Genomic DNA, 8,656 nt, shown 5'->3' with positions numbered 1-8,656 from the left:
TCGGCGTTTGTCTCCTTGTTGTCCCTCCACACCAGCACTGCCCCTCAGATACTAACTCCATGACCGCGGCCATCTGCACCTCACGCTGCCTCGGCAAGGCCAGCAGCATAATCAAGGACCAGTCTCACCCCGGCCACTCCCTCTTCTCCCCTCTCCCATCAGGCAAGAGGTTCAGAAGTGTGAAAACTCACACCTCCAGATTCAGGGACAGTTTCTTCCCGGCTGTTATCAGGCAACTGAACCATCCTACCACAACCAGAGGGCAGTCCTGAACTACTATCTACCTCATTGGTGACCCTCGGACTATCCTTGCTGGCTTTACCTTGCACTAAACGTTATTCCCCTATCATGCGTCTATACACAGTAAATGGCTCGATTGTCATCATGCATTGTCTTTCCGCTGACTGGTTAGCACGAAACAAAAGCCTTTCACCGAACCTCAGTACTCGTGACAATAAACTAAACTGAACTAAATTCTCTCCCCCCTCCCAGTGTCGGGCACCAACCACCTCCCCCACTCCTGCCCACCGAACCCACGCCTCCCAAATCACCGTCCCCACCCCCCCCCCCCCCCGTCACCGTCTCTGCCCCAGGATACTGACCCCCCCCAACCACCACCTCACTGAATCCCTACGTCACATCCCACTCTGCCCACTGAGACTGGCCCACGATGTTCATAAGTGATGGGAGCAGAATTAGCCCATTCGGCCCATCAAGTCCACTCCGCCGTTCAGTCATGGCTGATCTATGTCTCACTCCTAACCCCATTCTCCTGCCTTCTCCCCGTAACCCCTGACACCCGCACTAGTCAAGAAATAATTAAAAATGTCCACTGACTTGGCCTCCACAGCCGTCTGAGGCAATTATTCCCACAGATTCACCACCCTCTGACAAAAGAAATGCCTCCTCATCTCGTTCCTGAAGGAACGTCCTTTAATTCTGAGGCTGTGGCCTCTGGTCCCAGACTCCCCCACTAGTGGAAACATCCTCGTACCCCACTCCCCCGCTCCATCCCGTTCCACGTACTGAACATCACCAACCCTGTCCCTGCCCCACCCCCCCGCGGCTAGAACCTTATCCTGTGCCTCCACACCCCAACATTCACTCCCCTGTAAACCCCCCCCCCCCTTAGCTCAGTGAAAGTCACTCCACCCCCAGACTGTGTAAACAACTCTGTCCCCTACACCCCTCCCTGTCTCTGTAACCCCCTCCCCTCTGGCCCCTACACCCCTCCCTGTCTCTGTAACCCGCTCCCCTCTGTCCCCTACACCCCTCCCTGTCTCTGTGGGCTATTTATTCTGTTCCTGTAACCGGTGTTTCTCTCCTCACAGGAGCTGGGTCTCGGCGAGCGGGATCTGTACAGCGACCTCAACCTCAGATACAAATGAGCCGCTGCTCAACCCCTCTCAGTGTGTACCCTGCCTCCGCCCACTTTCTCTGACGTTTCTCTGCCCATCTCTCTCTCTCTTCCCTCACTCTCTCCAACCAACCTCCCTCCCGTTGAGTTAAAGGAGACGGACAGGGAAAGTTTTCTTTACATAGAGTGGGTGTCTAGAACGTGCTGTCAGGGTGGCACGGTGACGCAGCGGTAGAGTCGCTGCCTTACAGCGAATGCAGGGCCGGAGACCCAGGTTCGATCCCGACTGCGGGAGCAGTCTGTAAGGAGTTTGTACGTTCTCCCCGTGACCTGCATGGGTTTTCTCCAGGCGCTCCGGTTTCCTCCCACACTCCAAAGACGTGCAGGTTTGTAGGTTAATTGGCTTGGTAAATGTAAAAATTGTCCCAAGTGTGTGCAGGATTGTGTTAGTGTGCAGGGACCGCTGGTTAGCGCGGACCCGGTGGGCTGAAGGGCCTGTCTCTGCACTGTATCTCTAAACTAAATTAAACTAAAAGGTGGTGGTGGAAGCAGATACCAGTAGTGACATTTAAGAAGCTTCTTGCATGGATATGGAGGGATACGAGTTGTTCAGGTAGAGATTAGTTTAACTTGGTATCATGTTCAGCACGGGCATTGTGGGCCGAAGGGCCTGTTCCTGTGTGGCATCTGTTCTACGAACGACATCGGGAGGAACAGGAAGGAGATACTGCAACGTGAGTTTAGAGAGTAAGGAAGAAGACTGAGAAGTAGGACGTCGAAGGTGGTTATCTCTGGACTGCTACCTGTACCTCGTGCTGGTGAGGGCAGGAACAGAGAGATCGGGGATATTAATGTATGGCTGAGGGGCTGGTGCAGGGAGCAGGAATTTAGATTTCTAGACAACTGGGATCTCCTCTGGGGTAGGGGTGACAAGAGGGACAGGTTGCACCTTAACAGCAGGGGGACCAACGTTCTGGCAGGCAGGTTTGCTAGTGCTACACGTGTGGCTTTAAACTAAGTAGTGGGGGGAGGGGTTGACAAGTTGGGAATATGAAGATGGAGTTAAAGGGGAAGCAAATACAGGAGAAAATGCAAAGGGCTCTCAAATAAATGGGAAGGGAAGTTCTAGAAGAGATAAGAGAGTAAGGTCAGGGCCAATTGAGACCGGTGTGAGAGGGGAGGTGAATACCGAAATTATAGTGTTGTATTTAAATGCGCGAAGTATAAAAAATAAAGTGAATGAGCTTGAGGCTCAGTTAGACATTAGCAAGTATGATGTTGTGCGAATCACTGAGACATGGCTACAAGAGGACCAGGGCTGGGAGCTGAATATTCAGGGGTACACAACATATAGAAAAGACAGACAGTTGGGCAGAGGAAGTGAGGTCGCTCTGTTGGTGAGGTATGATATCCAAAGACGTACAGGTATGTAGGTTAATTGGCTGGGTAAATGTAAACATTGTCCCTAGTGGGTGTAGGATAGTATTAATGTGCGGGGATCGCTGGGCGGCACGGACTTGATGGGCCGAAAAGGCCTGTTTCCGGCTGTATATATATGATATGATATGATATGATATTCACTCCCTTGCAAGGGGTGACATAGAATCAGGAGATGTAGAATCAGTATGGATAGAAATAAGGAATTGTAAGGGTAAAAAGACCCTAATGGGAGTTATCTACAGGCCCCCAAACAGTAGCCTCGACATAGGGTGCAAGTTGAATCAGGAGCTAAAATTGACATGACGCAAATGTAATGCTACGGTGGTTATGGGAGATTTCAACATGCAGGTAGACTGGGAAAATCAGGTTGGTAATGGACCCCAGGAAAGAAAGTTTGTGGAGTGCCTCCGAGATGGATTCTTAGAACAGTTTGTACTGGAGCCTACTAATGAGGAGGTAATTCTGGATTTAGTGTTGTGCAATGAACCTGATCTGATAAGGGGACTCGAGGTAAAAGAGCCATTAGGAAGCAGTGATCACAATGTGATAAGTTTTACTCTACAAATTGAGAGGGAGAAGGGAAAATCAGAAGTGTCAGTATTACAGTATAGCAAAGGGGATTACAGAGGCATGAGGCAGGAGCTGGCCAGAATTGACGGGAAGGAGGCCCTAGCAGGGAAGACTGTGGAACAGCAATGGCAGGTATTCCTGGGAATAATGCAGAAGTTGCAGGATCAATTTATCCCAAAGGGGAGGAAAGATTCTAAGGGGAGTAAGAGGCACCCGTGGCTGACAAGGGAAGTCAGGGACAGCATAAAAATAAAATAGAAGAAGTACAAGAAAGCAAAGAAGAGTGGGAAGCCAAAGGATTGGGACTCTTTTAAAGAGCAACAGAAGATGACTAAGAAGGCAATACGGGGAGAAAAGATGAGGTACCAGGGCAAACTAGCCAATAATATAAAGGAGGATAGTAAAAGCTTTTTTAGGTATGAAAAGAGGAAAAAAATAGTCAAGGCAAATGTGGGTCAAGGCAAAGGCAGGGGAATTTATTATGCGGAACAAGGAAATGGCAGACGAGTTGAACCGGTACTTTGGATCTGTCTTCACTAAGGAAGATACAAGCAATCTCCCAGATGTTCTACTGGCAAGAGCTCCTAGGGTGACGGAGGAACTGAAGGAAATCCACATTAGGCAGGAAATGGTGTTGGGTAGACGGATGGGACTGAAGGCTAATAAATCCCCAGGGCCTGATGGTCTGCATCCCAGAGTACTTAAGGAGATGGCGCTAGAAATTGTGGACGCATTGGTGATCATTTTCCAATGCCCAAAATGGCGGCGCTGCCCTAGCAGCTGCGGCTTACCTGCGGTCCGTTTGTCTTTGTGTTTTTTTGTGGTTTTTTGTCTTAATTGTAGATGTGATGTCGTGGTTTTTGTGGTTGTGTACTATGTTTGTGGGGGGGGGACTGTAAAATTGTAAATTTGTCCCTTCCGAACGGTGACCCAATCTGTTGCGGCCTACCATTGGCCAAACTCCTGGAGCTGGCGGCCTCCACCCGGGACCACCTGGGATCTGATTCGCAGAGACCGCGGACCGGACTTACCATCTGCGGAGCCAGCTGTCTTCGGAGGCTACGGGAGCGACTGCGACTCGCCTTCGGAGGCTTCGGCTCGGGCCGCGTGGATGCCGACATCGGGAGCTCCGGCAGCGGCAGTGCTGCGGACCTTTCACCGTCCGGCGCGGCCTGGAACATGGCAAGTTCAATAGCCTGACCCGGGAGAAGACGGCAGGGGAAGAGAAACGACATTCTGGCCTTCCATCACAGTGAGGAGGGGACTGGAGAAGACTCACTGCGATGGATGGTTCTTTTTTTGTTTTGTGTTGGTTGTGGTTGTGTAATTGCTTATTTTATTGCTCTTATTGTTGGACTGTGGGTGACGAAATCCCGTCCAAAAGACTTGTTTTTTGGATGACAAATAAAGGTAATTCTGGTTCTGATTCTGATTCTGAATTCTATAGACTCAGGATCAGTTCCCGTGGATTGGAGGGTAACTAATGTTGTCGCACTTTTTAAGAAAGGAAGGAGAGAGAAAACGTGAAATTATAGACCAGTTAGTCTTACATCAGTGGTGGGAAGATGCTGGAATCAATTATAAAAGACGAAATAGCGGAGCATTTGGATAGTAGTAACAGGATTGGTTCGAGTCAGCATGGATTTACGAAGGGGAAATCATGCTTGACTGATCTTCTGGAATTCTTTGCGGATGTAACTAGGAAAATGGACAGGGGAGAGCCGGTGGATGTGGTGCACCTCGACTTTCAGAAAGACTTCGACAAGGTTCCACATAGGAGATTAGTGGGCAAAATTAGAGCACATGGTATTGGAGGTAGGGTACTGACATGGATAGAAAATTGGTTGACAGACAGAAAGCAAAGAGTGGGGATAAATGGGCCCCTTTCAGAATGGCAGGCAGTAATTAGTGGGGTACCGCAAGGCTCGGTGCTGTGACCGCAGCTATTTACAATATACATTAATGACTTGGATGAAGGGATTAAATGTAACATTAGCAAATTTGCAGATGATACAAAGCTGGGTGGTAGTGTGAACTGTGAGGAAGATGCTATGAGGTTGCAGGGTGACTTGGACAGGTTGTGTGAGTGGGCGGATGCATGGCAGATGCAGTTTAATGTGGATAAGTGTGAGGTTATCCACTTTTGTGGTAAGAATAGGAAGGCAGAGTATTATCTGAATGGTGTCAAGTTAGGAAAAGGGGACATACAATGAGATCTGGGTGTCCTAGTGCATCAGTCACTGAAAGGAAGCATGCAGGTACAGCAGGCAGTGAAGAATGCCAATGGAATGTTGGCCTTCATGACAAGAAGAGTTGAGTATAGGAGCAAAGAGGTCCTTCTGCAGTTGTACAGGGCCCTAGTGAGACCGCACCTGGTCTCCAAATTTGATGAAGGATATTCTTGCTATTGAGGGCATGCAGCGTAGGTTTACTTGGTTAATTCCCGGAATGGCGGTATGGGGAGAAGGCAGGAATGGGGTACTGATTGAGAATGATCAGCCGTGAACACATCGAATGGCGCTGCTGGCTCAAAGGGCTGAATGGCCTTCTCCTGCACCTATTGTCTAGTCTATTGTCTATTGTTCTATGACGGCATGTGTCTCCACAGATGCTGTCTGACCCTCTAAGAGTTGCAGCATTTAGTGTTTTTATTTCAGATTTCCAGAGTCTGCAGTTTGTTGATGTTTGATTTGCATCTTATTCAGAGTTTAATCCCCAGCTGGGGTAGCCCCAGTGGCCCACAGACCGTACCCCATCCAGCAGCGCTCCCTGTTCACACACGGGACGCCAGCAACACCGCAGAGCCTCAGTGACCCAGATACTGACCCGTCGGGGTGACCGAGAAATCCATGCCGGGTTATCGCAGTTTCACTGTGTGTGGGAGGGGAAAGGGGCAAGTCAGAAATTTAGGGCCAGAATGATCTGCAAAGTGGCACAGAGTCAGAGAGCATCGTTACTGCTCCCTCCCCTGTTACTCTCACTCCCCCCGTGTACTGTTACTCACTCCCCCTCTCCTCCTGTACTGTTATTGTGGGAAGAACTGACCTGTTGTGTCTTGTAATGAACATGGGCAGCACGGTACTATGGGAATAGAGCAGCACGGTGGCGCGGCGGTAGAGTTGCTGCCTCACAGCTTACTTCTGCGGCAAGGAAGAGACCGTGTACCATTTGTACTTACGGTGTGAGAGGTTGCAGCCCGTGTTCGAGTGTCTAAAGGGGCTGCTCCCCAAGTTTTGGCTCCATTTTAGTCCTGTGCTCCTGATTTTTGGGCACCCGGTACAGAGGGGGGGAGGGTCGGGAGGGACGGTGGGGTCTCCCTGTCGGTCTGCACTTGGGCCTGGCCAAGATGGCCATTTGCGGGTCCAGGCAGCGGGTAGTCGACGGCTGCACCGGGGTCGACTGCCTGCCCCTCTTCCGCGCCATCGTCCGTGCCCGCGTGTCCATAGAGAGGGAACACCTGGTGTCCATGGGGCCACTGGAGGCTTTCCGTGAACGCTGGTCGCCAAGGGACGTCGAGTGTATTATTGATAAAGTTGGCGATGTATTAGTTTGATGTTTGTTTGTTTGTAAACTGCCAATATCGGCAGCCTTTGATCGTGTTACCCTTTTGTATGTTTGTTTTGTTTTCTGAATAAAAGCTTTTGTATATATTTTTAAAAAGAGACCCGGGTTTGATCCTGACTACGCGTGCTGTCTGTTCGGGGTTTATACGCTAACTCCGTGACCGCGTGGGTTTTCTCCGGGTGCTCCGGTTTCCTACCACATTCCAAAAACGTGCAGGTTTGTAGGTTAATTGGCTGCAGTAAATTGTCCCTCATGGTGTAGGATAGTGATTGTGTGTGGGGTGATACATGGTGATCGCTGGTCAGCGTGGACTCGTTGAGACAAAGGGCCTGTTTCCACGCTCCATCTCTAAAGCCTAAAATAAAGATGACTTAATTCCAGTGAAGTTTCCTATCAGTGCAAGACTAAACTGTTTAAATGTTGGGATAGTCCCTGCCTCAACTACCTCCTCTGGCAGCTTGTTCCACACATCCGTGGGCTGAATGGCCTAATTCTGCTCCTATCACTTATGACCATCGTCAGCTTGACGGCAGCTGAATCCAATCCCCTCCATTAGAGTCGGAAGACGGGTCCCGACCCGAAACATCGCCTATCCATGTCCCCCACAGATGCTGCCTGACCCGCTGAGTTACTCCGGCGCTGTGTATTTTATTTGTAATCCAGCATCTGCAGTTCCTTGTGTCTCCCCTCCATTTCCTGACGCTGCCCTCGCCCTCCATCCCGCCCGCACTCACCGGGGTCCCCCACACACACGCACTCGTCGCCCACCGCGGGAACCTCACGGCGGCCGGAGGAGCAGGGACCATGTCACAAGCGCATCGGACACAGACAGACTGGGGAAACAGCTTGCATGAGCCGCGTGTGTATTGATGCAGCGCTGCAGAGGGTGAAGCCGGCCGGCTGAACAAAGAGCATAAATACTGGACGGTGCATGTGTGCAGGCGCTGCAGCGGCAGGGGTGGAGAGCCGAGCGCTGGGAAGGTTTGGTGATGAGGCAGGAGGGGATTACACAGTGACCAGCGCCGTGCTTCCACTGAGCCGCTGCACTTCCCATCAGCAACAACAGGGAACGTGATGCACGGAGCTCCCAGGAGTTGATGCAACCGCCATTAAAAATACTCCAATCACATTGATTCACAACACAATGACTTTAATAACATGAGAATAACATGAACAGATTTAGCCGGGACAACGCGGGTGCTGGTCAATCGCCTCACACAGAAATATTTTAAATACAACGCAGAATAATACAAATTAAAACACATTTCGGGTCTCAAACCTCCGTTAAATAAATTACATCAACCAACACAACCAACGATTCAATTTACAAACTCACCTTCTGTTTATACTTCGAACAACACTTTAAACGTTCAAACTCCAGTGTCAGCATTTTACTGATCACCGCTTCAAGAAATCTCACAGGAATAAAGTGAAACCTGCAGGGACCAGCAGTTTGATCAAAGTAACCGGAGCAATGAGCCCACGGCACAGAACGGTTCTCCTGACTTGCGGCATCAATAAAAGTGGCTGCTGTATCAATCGCCGTGTTGATGAACTCAGTGCGAGAACCAGACTGCATCACAACAGCACAGTCAGAATATCCCAGTGGGGGCAGTCTATCCCAGTCGGAAGATGCAGTCTGGAGAGGGTCGGACATGCGGCAATGATACCCGTCCCTGGTCCCCAATTCACACAGGGAGTGGGAACCACGGACCCATCCCTGAC

The sequence above is a fragment of the Rhinoraja longicauda genome, chromosome 43 (genome assembly GCF_053455715.1).
Source record: "Rhinoraja longicauda isolate Sanriku21f chromosome 43, sRhiLon1.1, whole genome shotgun sequence".
NCBI classification, from domain to species: Eukaryota; Metazoa; Chordata; class Chondrichthyes; order Rajiformes; family Arhynchobatidae; genus Rhinoraja; species Rhinoraja longicauda.
This window is presented reverse-complemented; position numbering follows the sequence as displayed.